General features: G+C 47.9%; 1 protein-coding gene across 3 annotated transcripts in view; it reads right to left on the bottom strand.

The window, feature by feature from the left end:
• Positions 1–7,009, bottom strand: part of NCOA7 (nuclear receptor coactivator 7) — a 351,548-nt gene extending 344,539 nt beyond the window's left edge. For 2 of the 3 annotated variants that reach the window (XM_033936068.1, XM_033936069.1), the window contains exon 1: positions 6,847–7,009. The gene's annotated coding sequence lies outside the window, so the exon portion shown is untranslated. Of the gene's footprint in view, positions 1–6,536; positions 6,811–6,846 lie in introns of those variants that run through there. The other variant, XM_033936067.1, reaches the window with a different exon arrangement.
• Between the last annotated feature and the right edge of the window lie 13,241 nt (positions 7,010–20,250).

The raw sequence follows: 20,250 nt of genomic DNA on the forward strand, positions 1-20,250 counted from the left end.
TCATCTCCCCTGCCGCGATTGACACCTCCTCAGAACTGCTGTGATCGACCCCCCCCTCCCCGAACTGCCACAACAGGAGAGATACCTAGTCTCTCCTGCTGCGACTCCCCCCCCCACCCGAACCAATACGGGCAGGAGGGAGCCCAACCCCTCCTGCCCACAATGACCCCCCACCAAGATACGGGCAGGAGGGATCCCAACCCCTCCTGACCACGACGCACTATGATGCACCCCTCCACGACTGCCCCCGAACCCCTGATCGCCCCCCATAAACCCCACGACCCCCAGACCAGCCCCTCCACCCCCGACATCCCCCCATACTCACAATTAGTTGGCTGGGTGGATGGGATTTGGGGGTGATCAGGGGTTCAGGGGGGCGGTTATGGGGGGAAGTCATAGGCAGGAGGGCCTAGGATCCCTCCTGCCCGTATTTTAGAAGGGGGGTGCGTCGTGGGCAGGAGAGGTTGGACTCCCTCCTGCCCGTATTGGTTCAGGGGTGGGGGGGGGTCGCGTCTCAGCAGGAGAGATTGGCTATCTCTCCTGTTTCGGGGATCGCTATCGCGGCAGGGGAGATACACATCTCTCCTGCCACAATCGTTGCGGTGGGGGTGGGCAGGTTGACGGAACCGCTGAGCTGATCGCGACTGCCGCAATCAGCTCAGCGGCCTCTTTTCGGAACTTATACCTGTTTTGACTTGGTCTAAGTCAAAACATATAAGTTCTGACTAGGTAACCTGTTCAAGGTTTTGATTATATTTGCTGTACGACTAAGTCTAGGTCGGCCCACCTCCCGCCCTTTCCCCTCCTCTAAAAACACCTCTTTTTGCTCTAGAAACAGGGACGAAGTGCAAAATAATAAAATTCGCAGGTGACACCAAACTATTTAGTGGTGCTTGGACTAAAGAGGACTGCGAAGAATTACAAAGGGACTCGAACAAACTAAAGGAGTGGGCGACGAGATGTGCAGATGAAGTTCAACGTAGAGAAATGTAAAGTATTATATGAAGGAAGCAGAAACCTGAGGTACAGCTATACGATGGGAGGGATGTTACTGAATGAGAATACCCAAGAAAGGGATTTGGGGGTAATGGTGGACAAGACAATGAAGCTGGCGGCTGCTAAGAAAGCGAATATAATGTTAGGTATAATCAAAAGGGATATTACAACCAGAACGAAAGAAGTTATTCTGCCGTTGAATCAGGCGATGGTGCGTCCACATCTGGGTTACTGCGTCCAATATTGGTCGCCGTACCTTAAGAAGGATATGGTGATACTCGAGAGGGTTCAGAGGAGAGTGACACGTTTGATAAAAGGTATAGAAAACCTTTCATACACTGAGAGATTGGAGAAACTGGGGCTCTTTTCACTGGAGAAGCGGAGACTTAGAGGGGATATGATAGAGACTTACAAGATCATGAAGGGAAAACTACAAAAACAAGAGGGCATTCGGAAAAGTTGAAAGGGGACAGATTCAAAACAAATGCTAGGAAGTTTTTCTTCACCCAGCGTGTGGTGGACACCTGGAATGCGCTTCCAGAGGGTGTGATAGGACAGAGTACAGTATTGGGGTTCAAGAAGGGATTGGACAATTTTATATTGGAAAAGGGGATAGAGGGGTATAGATAGAGGATTGCTACACAGGTCCTGGACCTGTTGGGCCGCCGCATGAGCGGACTGCTGGGCACGATGGACCTCGGGTCTGACCCAGTGGAGGCACTGCTTATGTTATGTTCTTATGTTAGTACTTGGATGATCTCATTTAAGTCCCTTTTTGGATGTTATTTTTTTTTATTATTATGAGCCCCATAGGGTGTCATAATGTAATAAGCCAAACTAAATATAAATATAGTATAACTTAATCCTTAACATTAAGTAAGCAATCCCATACTTTCCTAAATTTCTCCACATTACCACATTTAGAGGGTCATTTTAATAAGGTGTGGTAGCCGTTTTAGCATGCGCTAAACGCTAAGGCGTCCATTATATCAGCTACCACACCTTAGTAAAAGGACTAGTTAATTGCATATACTTTTTCATATTTACTGTACAAACACAGCATATTCCACCACATATTATACTCCAATTTAGAAAAATCCTTCCTATTAATTAAAATAGTTTTAATTGTTATCATCATTAAATTCTTTAATAATTGTGTCTTATAATAACTCAATGTAGATTTTAATCCAAAACCCGCCAATATAATTATTGGATAAGTTAATGTTATCTATGTATTTCTAAAAGTATAACCAAATTATCAATTTTTTTTAAATAACTGTAAAACTAATCTGAAAAGTTATTTTTCAAAAAATGAAACTTTCATCTGGTTGTAAATATTAAAATTATACCAGCAAAAAAGCAGTTACTTACCGTAACAGGTGTCATCCAGGGACAGCAGGCAGATATTCTCACATGCAGGTGACATCATCCACAGAGCCCTGGTATGGACAGCTGCACAAGTGCACCGGCACTTTAAGAACTTTAGAAAGTTCACGACTGACCACACTGCACATACGCAAATGCTTTCCCGCCTGATGTAGGCATGTGGCTCCTCAGTTCAGTAAGCCAGCTCAGAAGCCAACCAGGGGAGGTGGGTGGGTTGTGAGAATAACTACCTGCTGTTCCTGGATAACACCTGTTACGACAGTGGTCTCAAACTCAAACCCTTTGCAGGGCCACATTTTGGATTTGTAGGTGAGGCGAGAACTGAGGCAGCCATTCAGAAGTGGCATGTGCCCATGCAGCAGCTCGCTTGTGCACCGCTGGCCCCGACGAGCTGGTAATCAGCAGGCAGCCACCCTGCAAAGCACCAGCAACCGGCACAATTATGGAGTGTCGCGGGCCCAGGCATTAGCACGCTTGTGCGCCGTGGGTCCCAACAAACAGCAGGCAGCCGTCCACCAACCTTCAAAATTTAAAGGTACCGCCAGGGGACTGGGATGGAATTTAAAGGTGTTGGGGGGGGTATGTAAAAGTGATGACTGATTGGGGGGGGGGGGCTGGGACGGAATTTAAATGTGTCGGGTATATATTAGTGTACAATTTGGTTCAGAATGGGGTTTTTTCTTGTTTTCCTTCTCTAAATCTGGGGTGCGTCTTATGGAGCGAAAAATATGATAATCATGGATGGTCTAGGCACAGAGAATCCTTGGTCATTAAAAAAAGTGTAAAATATGAGATGATTTAGTATAGGCCACTTTTCTGTAAAATATCCAAAATGGATAACAGCAGAGTAAAATATAATTAAACAGGTGCTGCAGTAGGTAGGGAAATGTGCAGACAGATGGATCTAGCCCTGTCCCTGCCTGTCCTGGCCTACCACTAGACCACCAGAGGGGGACAGGATACAGAGCCTGGCAGGGAGGAGGGACAGGGTGCAGAGCTTTGGCAAGGAGTGTGGAGTTGGGTGCAGAGCCTGGTAGTGGGGAATTTGGTTCAGAAAACTTTTTTTCTTGTTTTCCTCCTCTAAATATAGGGTGCGTCTTATGGAGCCAAAAATACAGTATTAACTGGAGTATGTTAGCTTTGTTCGGTGTTCAGTACAAGAGGAAATGCATTTCTGTTTTTATCTCTCCAGTATTGCAATGCATAACAAGTTCAACTTCTGGGGGTATCTGGTTCAATTTTTGTCTTTATAGTTCTATTTCTAATTTGGTTCCTTTGTCTGTATTTGCATGCAGTCTATCTCTCTAACCACCTCCAGTAGTTTGGGATCTTAATGTGGTACTTGCTAGACTGATGAAGCCTCCATTTGAACCAATGACTTCGGCTCATCTCAAATATCTCACTTGGAAAGTAGTTTTCCTCATTTCTCTAACGTCTGCTCGCAGAGTAAGTGAGCTTCAAGCTTTAGTGGCGGATCCACCATTTACAGTGTTCTACCGTGACAAGGTGGTGCTTCGCACTCATCCAAAGTTCTTGCCAAAGGTCATCGCTGAATTCCACTTAAATCAATATATTGTACTTCTAGTATTTTTTTCCTAAGCCTCATTCTAATCCTGGGTAAATGGCTCTTCATACACTCGACTGCAAACAAGCATTGGCCTACTATTTGCAAAGGACTAAATCACATAGATCATCTCCCCAGTTTTTTGTTATAACAAGTTGGGGCTTCCTGTCTCCAAGAGAACGATTTCTAATTGGTTGGCTTCTTGTATCTCGTTCTGTTATGCTCAGGCTGGGCTACAGCTGGAGAGTCAGGTCACAACCCATAAAGTTCAAGCAATGGAAGCTTCAATAGCTTTTCTTCGCCCTACTCCTATTGATGAAATCTGCAAAGCTGCTACTTGGTCCTCGGTTCATACCTGTGCTTTATCCCAAGACAAGCAGGCAGCATATTCTCACCTCCAAGCTAACCACAATGGGATGATGGGAGAATTGGCATTTTAGGAAAATAAATTTTATAACACTGCTTGGCCGAAGTGCCCATCCTGTCTGGAATAAGATTCCAGACAATAATGTGAAGTGAAGTTACTTACCGTAACACAGCGGTCTCAAACTCGCAGCCCGCCAGGTACTATTTTGTGGCCCACGGTGTGTACTAGTACTGCCTGCTCTTTGCAGCGTCCTCCGGCTTTCCCCCTGGTCTCCCACTCTTACCTTCAGATAATTACCGCAGCGTGCAGAGAAGATCGTTGGTGTTGTAGTGATCCTTGCAGACTGCTGTCGTCCTCAACAGCACGTTCCCTCTGCCGCGATCTTGCCCTTGATGTTAGAGGAGGGGTGGGACTGCGGCAGAGGGAATGTACTGCAGAGGCCGATGGCAGCCTGCAAGGAATGCTACAGCACCGGCAATTCTCTCTGCAGGCTGCGGTAATTAGCTGAAACTAAGACCGGGAGGCCAGGGGGGAAGCTGGAGGATGCTGCAAAGAAGGTAGGAACATGTAGGCCTTTGTGGGGGAGAAGATTTATAAACTATAAAGAGTTACCGGTAATTTCAAAATAAAATACTGTTTTCAACCTTTACTGTCTGGACATTTTATTTTTCAATAATGTTGGGCCCAATGTGTTTTCTGCTTTCCTCTCTGTCTTCTGCTAATCTTTTTTTCAACCAATGTTATTTGTCATTTCTTTCCTTTCCTCCTGTCTTGTCCCATTCCTTCAATTGATATTTCCTTTTGAGTTCTTTCCTCCATTTTTTTTTTTTTTTGCTTTTTCTCTGTCCACTTAAGTATCACTATCTTTCTCAACCTCCAGTCCTCCATCTCCTTTAAAAAAACAACTTTTCACATATCAACTTTCCATTTCATTTTGTTACCCCCAAGCTTTTACGTCTCCTACCTCACTCATTCCCCAACCTATTCAGAACTACCAAGGAGGTCCCATCTTTGAGAGAATTTAGGCCACACCTCCAGCTCCATCCAGTCACACCCCAGACCCATCCGTTCCACTTCTTGGCTCCATCATCTGGTAAACCTCAGCTGTGGCACCAATAAGCCCTTCCCCACCTCCATCAGCAGATGACTGCTGAAATATTTTTAGTCATCATGAGACTGGTCCCACAGCAGCAGGAAATGGCAATGCATTTCTGCATGGAAGGGGAGATTGCTCAGTTAACAATGAATCTGTTTGCATACAATGGAGGCAGTGCATGCAAATAGATCTTATGCATATTCATAAGAACATAAGAATTGCCACTGCTGAGAGACCAGTGGTCCATCATGCCCAGCAGTCCGCTCACGCGGCGGCCCTCTGGAGATATCCTGAAAACCCAACTGGACCATGGTCCTCCAGGACTAAGGTTGGCCATCCCTGGTTCAGCATGAGGCCTTGGCTCCCCTATAGCAGTGGTCCCCAACCCTGTCCTGGAGGACCACTAGCCAGCCAGGTTTTTGGGTTAACCCTAATGAATATGAATGGGGCAGATCTGCATTCCTATTATCTTCATTACATGCAACTCTCTTTCATGCATATCCATTAGTGCTATCCTGAAAACCTGACTGGCTGGTAGTCCTCTAGGCCAGGGTTGGGAACCACTGCCCTACAGGAAATGACCCACTGACTGGGAAACTTGACAGGTCTGCTGCTACTAATTTCATCCACTCCCCATTACCATACTTCTATTCTCTGTACTCACTATTCTCACTCATCCCTTCACATCCTTCCACCCTTGTAGCCCAGTATTTCCTACCTCTCCACCCTGCATAGCAGATTACTACTAGACATAGGCAGCTGTACATCAAAACATAGAAGAGACAGTCCCTGCTCAAAACAGCTTACAATCTAGTCAAAAGACAGACAAACTGGACGAGGTGCATCAATGCTCAGGTGGGGGAATTACTGAGGAAATGATAAGCCAGAGATGTTGGTGCTGAGAAGGTGGGTTGGAGTTTGATATTGAAAGCATTCCTGTCCCATCTACCTTCCCTCTTGCCCCCTCCGCCCTTTGGTCCAGCATCTCTCTTGCCTTCCCTCCTTCCCATGCTCCAGTATATCTCCCCCTCATCTCCGCTCCCGGGAGCAGCATCTCTAAACGTCCACCCCTCTCCCCCTCCCATCCGGGAACGGCAACCTTCCCCAATTCCACCCCCCGGGTCTACCTTCAAAGCTCGTCTTAAGGAGATCGCCGGCAGCAGTCTTCTAGCTGCCCTCGGCCAGCCCCGGAGCTCTGCTTCGGACACAGCCCGCCCCGCGGAAAACAGGAAGTTGCGTCAGGGGGCGAAGCAGACTTTCGGGGTTGTCGTGGGAAACATGGGAATCACCGTTACGGCTGAAATGTTCGCTAGGCGCGCGCCCTTTAGTGCGCGTGCAAAGGGATGCTCGGCGCGCGCGCGCGGGCTTCCAACCGTGTGTATCGTTTGGGTATCTTGTATCCGTTTCCATCTGGGAAGGCACCGAGGCTTTGCTTACCAGAGGCAGGGGGGAGGCTCGTGTCGAACTGCTTCTCGCTGACCGAAATCCTGCTGCTGCTGCTCCGGATACAGGGCCAGCGAAGCTCTCTACTGGCCTCAACAGCAGCCCTTCCGCAGGACAGGCTGTCCTACCTCTGGATTTTTCCTGGATCTGCGCCTGTTGCGTTGCCGCCCCGCCCTCCCACTTTTTAGTCCCTCGTTTTAAATCACGTTACGAATGCCTGGAAGGAAGCTTTAATGTCAGAAAGCTTTCTGCCTTGCCTTCAGGGCTCCTGAGGATGGATTGAGGAATACAGCCCAAAGCAAGATGGGAACCACCCCTGCGGTGGCAAAAAGGGCGAACAGAATGCCAGGAATGATTAAGAAGGTGATCACAAACAGATCAGAGGTTATCATGCCGCTGTGCCAGGCCATGGTGCGCCCTCACCTAGAGCACTGGTCGCTGTACATAAGAACATAAGAATTGCCGCTGCTGGGTCAGACCAGTGGTCCATCGTGCCCAGCAGTCCGCTCACGCTGCGGCCCTCTGGTCAGAGACCAGCGCCCTAACTGAGACTAGCCCTAGCTGCGTACGTGTTCAGCAGGAACTTGTCTAACTTTGTCTTGAATCCCTGGAGGATGTATTCCCCTATGACAGACTCCGGAAGATTGTTCCAGTTTTCTACCATTCTCTGGTTGAAGAAGAACTTCCTTATATTCGTACGGAATCTATCCCCTTTCAATTTTAGAGAGTGCCCTCTCGTTCTCCCTACCTTGGAGAGGGTGAACAACCTGTCCTTATCTACCAAGTCTATTCCCTTCAGTACCTTGAATGTTTCGATCATGTCCCCTCTTAATCTCCTCTGTTCGAGGGAGAATAGGCCCAGTTTCTCTAATCTTTCGCTGTACAGCAGCTCCTCCAACCCTTTAACCATCTTAGTCACTCTTCTCTGGACCCTTTCAAGTAGTACCGTGTCCTTCTTCATGTACAGCAACCAGTACTGGACATAGTACTCCAGGTAAGGGAGCACCATAGCCCGGTACAGCGGCATGATAACCATCTCCGATCTGTTTGTGATCCCCTTCTTTATCATTCCTAGCATTCTGTTCGTACTTTTCGCCACCGCCACACATTGCATGGACGGCTTCATTGACTTGTCGATCAAAACTCCCAAGTCTCTTTCCTGGGAGGTCTCTCCAAATACCGCCCCGGACATCCTGTATTCGTGCATGAGATTTTTGTTACCTACATGCATTACTTTACATTTGTCGATGACCATTCCTCGAGCCTGATTATGTCACATTGCAGATCATCGCAATTCCCCTGTGTCTTAACTACTCTGAATAACTTCGTATCGTCCGTAAATTTAATCACCTCACTTGTCATACCAATGTCCAGATCATTTATAAAGATGTTGAAGAGCACGAGTCCAAGCACCGAGCCTTGCAGCACCCCACTGGTGATGCTCCTCCAGTCCGAGTATTGTCCATTTACCCCCACTCTCTGTTTCCTATGCTCCAGCTAGTTTTTAATCCATGTGAGTATTTCACCCTCGATTCCATGGCTCGCGATTTTCCGAAGTAGTGGTTCATGTGGAACCTTATCAGACGCCTTCTGAAAATCCAGATATACAATGTTGACCGGGTCGCCCTTGTCTCTCTGCCTGTTTACTCCCTCAAAGAAGTGCAGTAAGTTCGTCAAACACGATCTGTCTGCTAAAACCGTGCTGACTGGTCCTCATCAGCCTATGTCCGTCAAGGTGGTTATCAGCGCCTCTACCATCTTTCCCGGTACCAATGTCAGACTCACTGGTCTGTAGTTTCCCGGATCTCCCCTCGAACCTTTCTTGAAGATTGGCGTAACCTTCGCCACCTTCCAATCTTCTGGAATCTTTCCCGATTTGATCAACAGCTTTCCGTCTTCGTTTCCAGCATAATGCCTGATGGGTTCCAGTATGCTGTGTAAATGTTCGATAAATACAGACGCAAAAAATGTGTTCAGTTTGTCGGTGATTGTTTTGTCCTCCTTTAGCACTCCCTTTATTCCACGGTCATTCAATGGTCCCACCGCTTCCTTCATTGGTCATTTCCCCTTAATATATTGAAAGAACGGCTTGAAGTTTTTCGCCTCCTTGGCTATTTTCTACTCGTAGTCTCTTTTGGCCCCGTTTACCGCTCTATGGAACCTGCGTTGATGTTGTTTGTTCTTGCTCCAGTTTTTGTCCATTTTTGACCTTTTCCATTCCTTAAACGAAGATTTCTTGTCTCTGATTGCTTCCTTCACCTCTACATTGAGCCACGCCAGTTCTTTGTTCTTTTTCCTCTTGGATCCTTTGTTGATACGCGGTATATAGAGATTTTGCGCCTCGGTGACTGTGTCCTGAAAGAAGGACACAGTACTATTCGAAAGGGTCCAGAAGAAGAGCGACTAAAATGGTTAAGGACCTGTAGGAATTGCTGTACAGTGAGAGATTGGAGAAACTGGCCCTCTTCTCCCTTGAAAAGTGGAGACTGAGAGGGGACATGATCGAAACATTCAAAATACTGAAGGGAATAGACTTAGCAGATAAAGAGAGATTGTTCACTCTCTCCAAGGTAGGGAGAATGAGAGAGCACTCTCTAAAGTTGAAAGGGGATAGATTCCGTACAAACATAAGGAAGTTCTTCTTCACCCTGAAAGTGGTAGAAAACTGGAACGCTCTTCTGGAGTCTGTTATAGGGGAAAACACCCTCCAGGGATTCAAGACAAATTTTGACAAGTTCCTGCTAAACTGGAACATATGCAGGTGAGACTGGACTCATTTAGAGCACTGGTCTTTGACCTGGGGGCTGCCACATGAGCGGACTGCTGGGCACGATGAACCACTGGTCTGACCCAGCAGCGGCAATTCTTATGTTCTTAAGATTCTCAAATGTTCATGGTAAAATCCAAAAGGCTGCTGTTGCAGACGCTTCTGTAACGATTTCAAAAAGACGAATCATTCTTTAAAAACCGCACATGCAAATGAGGTTTGCGGAGGGTTACTTAATTTGCATGTACCGATCGCTGGTGATAGCGATAAGCACATACGCAGAATAAACGTGCAAAAAAAAAAAAAAGAACCCTCCCGAATCGAAGATCGGCAGGACTGATGCATGCCCACACACCACCCACTAGGAGCGGGTGAAATGGCTACTCCCACCACCATGTAACAACCCCCGAAACCCCCTTGGAACCAGGAGAGATGCCCACTCCCTCCAACCACCATGCAACGCCCCACCACCATTGGCAGTGGGAGAGATGCCCACTTCTTTCCATCGCAATGCAACAACCCCTGGTACCCCCCTCTCAGCGACGGGAGAGATGCCTTCTCTCAGTGCAATGCAACTCCCCCATCAGCAGGAGAAATGCCCACTCTCTCCCACCGCCATGCAATAACCCACGACACCCCCCTCCTGGCAGTGGGAGAGATGCCCACTCCCTTCTGCCACTGACGTCAAGCACCCCACCTAACAGCGGAAGAAATACCCATTCCCACCACCATACAACAAACCCCCGACACCCCCTCTCCCCGGCAGTGAGACAGATGCCCACGCCCTCCCGCCAGCATGCAACAACCCCTGACACTTCCCCCGGCTGTGGGACAGATGCCCACTCCCTCCTGCTGCCACTCCCTCCCACCACCATGCAACAATTCCTGACACACACCTCAGCAGTGGGAAAGATGCCCACCCCCGCCGCCATGCAACCCCCCTACCAATAACAGGAGAGATGCCCACTCTCCTGCCGCCATGCAAAAACCCCCGACACCCCCACCTGGTGGTGGGAGAGTAGAGGTGCCTCTACTTCTACTGATGTGCCCCCGACGTTCCCCCCACCCTTCTTAACTTGTTTACGAAGGCCGGCTGGAGGGATGCCTACCCCCTCTGGCCCGGAGGCTCTCCTGTTAGAATGGGTGTTCCCCTTCCCGGTGCATCCTGGGATGCGGCAGGGAGAGGCCTAGGGCTCTGATTGGCCCAGGTTGCTTAAGGCCCTTCCTATGGGAGGGGCTTTTGTTGTTTGGGCCAATCAGAGCCTTAGGCCCCCTCCCTGGACCCATAGGAATATGTTAAAGTTTTGAGAATTTTCCCCCTAGTTAGCTACCTTGCAAGGACCTGATTTAGCCTTACTGAACCAATCCAGATGTCTGCCTACCTGCTGGATGCAGATAATTTGGATGGTCTTCCAGACTGCATCAGGCTATATACTGAGGCCAAGCAGTTTATCTGTTGGCAGAGGGAATATGTGCCTTAGCTACCAAAAGAAGAAATAGAAGAGCTTACTTTTGATCCCGTTTTACAGGGATGAGTGGCTATCACACAAAACATCAGATGAGGTTCCTGAGCCATAAGTTCTGCACTAAAAGTCAGCCATAGCAATAGGGCCAGGGAGATGATTTGACAATGTCTATTGCCATAGGCCAGGGGTAGGCAATTCCAGTCCTTGAGAGCCAGAGCAGGTCAGGTTTTCAGGATCTCCACAATGAATATGTACGAGATGGATTTGCATACACTGCCTCCTTGAGATGCAAATCTATCTCATGCCTGACTTGGCTCCAGCTCTCAAGGACCAGAATTGCCTACCCCTGCCATAGGCCCTATCAATATTACAGCACAGTAGTAAAAACAACAAGAAAAAACCCAGCAACAATTAGAGACTGTGGTTTTTTTTCCATATAAGGCTTTTGCACTCCAATTATAGGCATTTCCCTTTTATCATTAATGTCTTCACACTAGTTTAGAGCCTTCAGATCTTCTAATAAACTGTAAGGCTACTGTAGTGCAGTAGAAAATCAGACTGCAGATATGGTTCTGCAATAGGTGTTCTACCTCAGTGTTTCTCAACTCAATCCTAGAATACCCCCTTGCCAGTCAGGTTTTCAGGATATCCACAATGAATATGCATAAACTTGATTTGCATACACTCCCTCCATTATATGCAAATTTCATTCATGCATATTCATTGTGGATATCCTGAAAACCTGACTGGCAAGGTGGTACTCCAGGATTGAGTTGAGAAACACTGTTCTACTGTGATGTTTCATCTACAGACCAGTGATAGTTGTTTAAAGAAAATCAGAAGATGGACAGTTACAGTCAGACTAGAAGTGGCTAGATGTGGTGAGCATTAGTGATAAACCCAGAAACTCTTGCCATTATAGATTGAGATTTAAATTATTTTAAATAAAAACTAATGATACAAATGTACTGTGTTGATCTTCATTGTCTTCTCAGGCCAACTGTGTGGATGGCAAAGGCTTCCTTACTAATTGCTCCGGAAGGGTCATTCTGACAGTGGCATTCCATCATCCTGCTACCTGAGGGTGCCATCTTCACATTGATGGCCCCAAACTCAAAAAAGTGGAAGAACCAGACACGGGTTACTGGGTTGGATTAGAAGAGTGTTTCTTAATCTTTTCAAGCCAAGTACCCACTAAGCCTGACAAATACCAACAAAGTATCCCAACCCAAACTCCGCCCCTGACCTGCCCAAACTCCACCCCTGACTCCACCCCCATAATGATAATATTAATTGTAATGTAATTTCTTCCATTCATTTTTCATATACACACAATATAGTGTTATTAATACATAATGAATAACCACAAAATAACCACAAATACCACCAAAATAGCCACAAAATTAAAAAAACACAAAGCATACTATATGCAGAGAAAATGTTAATTATCATTTATATTCGGGTCCTTTTCAAAGATTTCAAGGCAGATGACTTTAAAATATGCAATGTCACCTCAGTAACAACTATAGAAAAATAGACAAATATAGTGCAAAATATAGACAGCAGATATAAATTCTCAAAACTGACACATTTTGATCACTGAATTGAAAATAAAATCATTGGTTGCACTTCCTTTTGACTGTGCATCCAATATTTCTTTCTTTCTTTCGCATGCTTCCTCTCCTCCAGACCTCATTCCATTCCCCAACGAACATCTCTCTCATCCTTCTATTCCCCATGCATCTTTACCTCACTCTGCTCTATGCCCAATTTTCCTCTTCCTTTCCCCATGTGCACCATCTCTTTCCCTCTCACTCACACACTCAGGCCCAACAATTGTCCCTTTCTTTTCCCTCCCCCCTCCTTCCTATGTCCCAAGTTAGTGCCCCCTTCCTCCCTCCTATGTCCCAAGTTCTTATGTTCCTCCTTCCTATGTCCCCCTCACTACCTTCCAACCTTAGTCCCACCCCCTTCCTCCCTCCCCCAAAGTTGCACCAAAGTCTGCCTGCCCCCAAGCTGACCCGCCGCCAATTCTTCCTCCCCCCTGGTCCGCAGGCACCATGCACTCCATTTAATTACTTCCCGCTGCTGCCACAACTCCAGGAAGGGCCAGGTGTGTGCAGCAATTGCATGTCACCGGCCCACAAGCCTTCCCCCTGATGTCAAACCTGGCCCAAACCTCTCCAATGGCAGAATTGATGGGTAAGGCATGTGGGCCGGCGGCATGCAATTGCTTCATGCACTTGGCTATTTCAGAGTTGCGGCAGCAGTGGGGGGTAAATAAATGTGGCGGGCACTGAGCAGCGACAGGCGGATGGGAGTCATCCCGCATACCCCCTAGGGTATGCGTACCACAGGTTGAGAAACCCTGCTTTAAAGAATGGAAAAAGGATCCCAATGAATAAAATAAGACATAAGCACTGGCAAGTTAGATGCAAAGCTAAACAAGACTATGAAGAATAACTTGCCAAAGAGGCAAAAACTCATAGTAACAATCTTTTTAGGTACATCAAAAGCAGAAAACCTGTGAGGGAATTTGTGGGACCGTTGGATGATCAAGGAGTAAAAGGTGTGTTCAGGGAGGATAGGGTCATAGTACCTGAAGATTGGGGGGTTGTCAATGTTACGCCAGTTTTTAAAAAGGGTTTCAAGGGAGATCCAGGGAATAATAGACTGGTAAGTCTGACCTCAGTGCAGGGCTAAATAGTGTAAACAATTATAAAAAAATAAATTGTGGAACATGAAGAAAAACATGATTTAATGAGATAGCATGGGTTCAGCCGAGGGTGGTCTCACCTCACCAATTTGCATGACTTCTTTGAAGGTTGAATAAACATGTGGATGTAGTGTATCTAGATTTCCAGAAAGCTTTTGACAATCTTCCTCATGAGAGGCTCCTGAGAAATTTAAAGAGTCATGGGATAGGAGGCAATGTTCAATTGTTGATTAAAAATTGGTTAATGGACAGAAAACAAAGGGTAGGGTTAAATGGCCATTTTTCTCAATGGAGGAGAGTAAATAGTGGTGTACCACAGGGATCTGTATTGGGAACAATGCTATTTAACTTATTTATAAATTATCTGGAAATAGGAACTACGAGTGAGGTAATTAAATTTGCAGATGACACTAAACTGTTCAAAGTTGTTAAAAAGCATGCGGACTGTGAAAAATTGCAGGGAATTGGAAGACTGGGCATCCAATTGGCAGATGAAATTTAATTTGGCAAATGTAAAGTGATACACATTGGGAAGAATAATCCAAATTATAGTTACCAGATGCTAGGGTCCACCTTGGGGGTCAGTACTCAAGAAAAAAATCTGGGTGTCATCATGGATAATACACTGAAACCTTCCGCCCAATGTGCAGTGATGGCCAAGAAAGCAAATAAGATGCTAGGAATTATTAGAAAAGGGATGGTAAACAGGACTAAGAATGTTATAATGTCTCTGTATCACTCAATGGTGTGTCTTCACCTGGAGTATTGCATTCTGTTCTGGTCTCCTCTCATGTGAGAAAGACTTAGGTCTTTTCAGCTTGGAAAAGAGATGGCTGAGGGGAGCTATGATTGAAGTCTACAAAATCCTTAGTGATGTAGAATGGGTACAAGTGGATTGATTTTTTTTTTACTGCATCAAGATTTACAGACTAGGGGACTAGAGAATAGTTAAGTTCGGAATGTGTTGCCAGAGGATGTGGTAAACGCAGTTAATGTAGCTGGTTTAAAAAAAAGGTTTGGACAAGTTCCTGGAGGAAAAGTCCATAGTCTGCTGTTGAGACAGACATGGGAGAAGCCACTGCTTGCCCTGGATTGGGGGCATGAATGCTGCTACTATTTGGGTTTTAAGAACATAAGAATTGCCGCTGCTGGGTCAGACCAGTGGTCCATCGTGCCCAGCAGTCCGCTCACGCGGTAGCCTTCTGGTCAATGACCAGCGCCCTAACTGAGACTGAGACTAGCCCTACCAGCGTACGTCCTTGTTCAGCAGGAACTTGTCTAACTTTGTTTTGAATCCCTAGAGGGTGTTTTCCCCTTTGACAGACTCCGGAAGAGCGTTCCAGTTTTCCACCACTCTCTGAGTGAAGAAGAACTTCCTTACATTTGTACGGAATCTATCCCCTTTCAACTTTAGAGAGTGCCCTCTCGTTTTCCCTATCTTGGAGAGGGTGAACAACCTGTCCTTATCTACTAAGTCTATCCCCTTCAGTACCTTGAATGTTTTGATCATGTCTCCTCTCAATCTCCTCTGTTCGAGGGAAAAGAGGCCCAGTTTCTCTAATTTTTCGCTTTAGGGCAGCTCCTCCAACCCCTTGACCATCTTAGTCACTCTTCTCTGGACCCTTTCGAGTAGTACCATGTCCTTCTTCATGTACGGCGACCAGTGCTATACGCAGTACTCCAGGTGAGGGCGCACCATGGCCCGGTACAGCGGCATGATAACCTCCAATTTGTTTGTGATCCCCTTTTTTATCATTCCTAGCATTCTGTTCGCCCTTTTTGCCACTGCCGCACAAAACTCCCAAATCCCTTTCCTGGCAGGTTTCTTTCTCCAAGTACCTCCCCAGACATCCTGTATTCGTGCATGAGATTTTTGTTACCGACATGCATCACTTTACACTTGTCAGGTACGAGGCTTATTTAATAAATAATGCACACTATTTTTTTAAATTTACATGTTTTGTTATCTTTTAAGTATTTTTTTACAATCCTTCAATATAGTCTCCCTGCTTTGCAATGACCGAGTCCTAATGTCCGGGAAGCTTCATTATTCCATCCAAGACACCTTTTTGTTCAGTTGCCAAATGGCTCGGGTAACAGGGGAAGAAAGCTTTTCCAGAGATGCAAAACGATGTCCACGCATAGGTTGTTTCAACTTTGGAAAAAAGTCAAAGTCTGGTGGACTCATGTCTGGACTGTAGAGAGCATGAGGTAACACCTCCCAGCCGTATTTGCGTAGTTTTTCAATGACAAAATTTCCTATGTGCAGGTGAGCGTTGTCGTGAAGAATGAGTGGTCCAGCCAAGAGCAACTGAGGTCGGGTTTTGTGCATTTTTCTGCACATTTTTTGCAAAACATCTTGATAATTCACTTCTGTGACACTTTTCAGCATTCCTGGTCTTGCATCATCATCTAACGAGTTGCCCACTGAGAGACTGTACTACGATCCACTGTTAACTTACCACAAACGTCACATAATGCACTATGGATTTCTGTCGAGTTTTTGCCACGTAGAGTTTCAATCTTAATGTACGACATCTGATTGTCAACAGACACAGTACTCGAGATACCTGCAGCCTCCATTTCCCACACTTGTCACAGCCACACTATGGACACTACATCCTGCTGCTTCAAGCACTAAAGTGAAAGTGAAACAAGGTTTATTACAATTGCATCATCCACTCCCCAGTGTTGCCAACCTGTGCATTATTTATGAAATGATCCTCGTACATATGACTTGGATTAGCCTCCGTGAAAGCAGAATACTGGACTAGATGGACCATTGGGCTAACCCAGTAAGGCTATTCTTATGAACTGGTGGAAATTTTGATTGTACTTCAGATGTAGAATGAGAGAAATAGCTGCTTTAACTGAAGGTTGCTTGTAGACTAGTTATTTTCCGTTCTCTGATGTTCTGCCCTCACAACTTAGGTATACAAGTTTATTATTTATTTTTATTAGGTATTTATTTACCACTTATATGCCCCCACAGTGAAGGTGGTTAATGATACAGCTGAGCAAGGTGTTAAACTAACAACTGACTTTGTCACTAGCATCACCACAGACCTAGTGCAGCGTGAGGCCTTGTTGCAAGGAACTGAACAGCATCGCAGGCTTTATCCTATCTCAAGAAGACATTGAATGCTTGAGTGTTTGGAACACCATTGGTAGATGAAGCTATTAGAGATGTTAAATTTCTGTTATTTTCCACAATAAAGTGCAGATATTGAAGAAGGTTCATTTTATAAAATACTGCTAGATTTCTTTTTTTGCATAAAATGTCTTTTTATCAATGTATCATTGCTGAGTGTGAAAATATAAAAGTTATAGCTATAATACCAAGAAATTTGCTCCATTAAGCAAAAATAATTGCAAATTTTAAGAAAAACGAAACGGAGCTTTTGTAATCAGTGACTTTGAGGGACCCCAGGATAAGCTTTAAAAAATGTTTAAAAATTATTTTCTGATCAAAGACAATCAAATTCCAACTTTAGGTTTCTCAGGACAACCCTAATGATACAATATAGAGCAGGGATGACCACACTTTTTGGGCTTGTGAGCTACTTTTAAAATGACCAAGTCAAAATGATCTACCAACAATAAAAATTAAAAAAAAAAACACAAAGCACACTGAAAGGCAGAGAAAATGTTAATTACCGTATTTTCACGCATATAACGCGCGCGTTATACGCGTTTTTACCTACCGCGCATACCCCTCGCGCGTTATTTGCGTGAGCGCGGTATACCAAAGTTTTAAAACATAGTTCCCACCCCGCCCGACGCCCGATTCACCCCCCCAGCAGGACCGCTCGCACCCCCACCCCGAACGACCGCTCGCACGCGCTCCCACCCGCACCCGCATCCACGATCGGAGCAAGAGGGAGCCCAAGCCCTCTTGCCCGGCCGACTCCCCGACGTCCGATACATCCCCCCCCCCGGCAGGACCACTCGCACCCCCACCCCGAACGACCGCTCGCACGCGCTCCCACCCACACCCGCATCCACGATCGGAGCAAGAGGGAGCCCAAGCCCTCTTGCCCGGCCGACTCCCCGACGTCCGATACATCCCCCCCCCCCCGGCAGGACCACTCGCACCCCCACCCCGAACGACCGCCGACTTCCCGACAATATCGGGCCAGAAGGGAGCCCAAACCCTCCTGGCCACGGCGACCCCCCTAACCCCACCCCGCACTACATTACGGGCAGGAGGGATCCCAGGCCCTCCTGCCCTCGCCGCAAACCCCCCCCCCCCCCAAGAACCTCCGACCGCCCCCCAGCCGACCCGCGATCCCCCTGGCGACCCCCACGACCCCCCCACCCCCCTTCCCCGTACCTTTGGTAGTTGGGCCAGAAGGGAGCCCAAACCCTCCTGGCCACGGCGACCCCCTAACCCCACCCCGCACTACATTACGGGCAGGAGGGATCCCAGGCCCTCCTGCCCTCGACGCAAACCCCCCTCCCCCCCAAGAACCTCCGACCGCCCCCCAGCCGACCCGCGATCCCCCTGGCGACCCCCACGACCCCCCCACCCCCCTTCCCCGTACCTTTAGTAGTTGGCCGGACAGACGGGAGCCAAACCCGCCTGTCCGGCAGGCAGCCAACGAAGGAATGAGGCCGGATTGGCCCATCCATCCTAAAGCTCCGCCTACTGGTGGGGCCTAAGGCGCGTGGGCCAATCAGAATAGGCCCTGGAGCCTTAGGTCCCACCTGGGGGCGCGGCCTGAGGCACATGGGCCCAACCCGACCATGTGCCTCAGGCCGCGCCCCCAGGTGGGACCTAAGGCTCCAGGGCCTATTCTGATTGGCCCACGCGCCTTAGGCCCCACCAGTAGGCGGAGCTTTAGGATGGATGGGCCAATCCGGCCTCATTCCTTCGTTGGCTGCCTGCCGGACAGGCGGGTTTGGCTCCCGTCTGTCCGGCCAACTACTAAAGGTACGGGGAAGGGGGGTGGGGGGGTCGTGGGGGTCGCCAGGGGGATCGCGGGTCGGCTGGGGGGCGGTCGGAGGTTCTTGGGGGGGAGGGGGGTTTGCGTCGAGGGCAGGAGGGCCTGGGATCCCTCCTGCCCGTAATGTAGTGCGGGGTGGGGTTAGGGGGTCGCCGTGGCCAGGAGGGTTTGGGCTCCCTTCTGGCCCAACTACCAAAGGTACGGGGAAGGGGGGTGGGGGGGTCGTGGGGGTCGCCAGGGGGATCGCGGGTCGGCTGGGGGGCGGTCGGAGGTTCTTGGGGGGGGGGGGGGGTTTGCGTCGAGGGCAGGAGGGCCTGGGATCCCTCCTGCCCGTAATGTAGTGCGGGGTGGGGTTAGGGGGTCGCCGTGGCCAGGAGGATTTGGGCTCCCTCCTGGCCCGATATTGTTGGGGAGTCGGCGGTCCTTCGGGGGGGGGGGAGGGATGTATCGGACGTCGGGGGGGGGCATCAGGCTTTCAGGATGGGGACAGACCTTCAAGGGGGGACAGTGCACGGAAGTCAGGGGGGGTGAACGGAGAGTCGGGACAGCGCACGGAAAGTCAGGGCGGGCGAAAGGAGCGTCGGGCAGCATGCGCGGTATACCCGTGAGCGCGGTATATCAAAGTTTTTGTGCAAATCATCGTGATTTCTGCGCGCTATATTCGTGTGCGCGTTTTATACGGGTGCGTGTTATTTGCGTGAAAATACGGTATTCATATTCCGGAGTTTTTTCAAAGAGGTCAAGGCAATGTCTCCTCAGTAACAACCATACAAAAATAGACAAATATACCCCCTCCCTTTTTACTAAACCGCGATAGCAGTTTTTAGCGCAGGGAGCTGCGCTGAATGCCCCGCGCTGCTCTCGACGCTCAAAGGCTCCCTTCGCTAAAAACCGCTATTGCGGTTTAGTAAAAGGGAGTCATAGTGCAAAATATAGACAGCAGATATAAATTCTCAAAACGGACATATTTTGATCACTAAATTAAAAATAAAATTATTTTTCCTACCTTTGTTGTCTGGTGATTTCATGAGTCTCTGGTTGCAATTTCTTCTTCTGACTGTGCATCCAATATTTCTTCCCTTCTTTCAGCCTCCTGTATGCTTCATCTCCTCCAGACCTCATTCTCTCCCCCAACTTTTTCTTTCTTTCTCCCTGCCCCCTTCTTTCTTTCTGTCTCCCTGCCTTCCTTTCTTTCTTTCTCTCTCTCTCTCCCCATGCTCCCTTTCTTTCTGTCTCCCTGTTCCTCCTTTCTTTCTATTTCCCTTCTTTCTTTGTCTCCCTGCCCTCCCCCAAGCCACTAGGAACAGGCCCCCAAGCCTCCGCCGCCCCAAGTTCTCCCTGCAGAAGCGTCACGCTGACCAGCATTCTGCTCCCCCATGGCAATTCTGACATCAGAGAGGAAGTTCCAGGCCAGGCAGGCAGCGATTGGCTGGCCCAGAACTTCCTCTCCGACGTCAGAATTGACATCAGGGAGAGGAATGCTGGTCGGTCTGACGCTTCTGC

The sequence above is a fragment of the Geotrypetes seraphini genome, chromosome 3, assembly GCF_902459505.1.
Source record: "Geotrypetes seraphini chromosome 3, aGeoSer1.1, whole genome shotgun sequence".
NCBI classification, from domain to species: domain Eukaryota; kingdom Metazoa; phylum Chordata; class Amphibia; order Gymnophiona; family Dermophiidae; genus Geotrypetes; species Geotrypetes seraphini.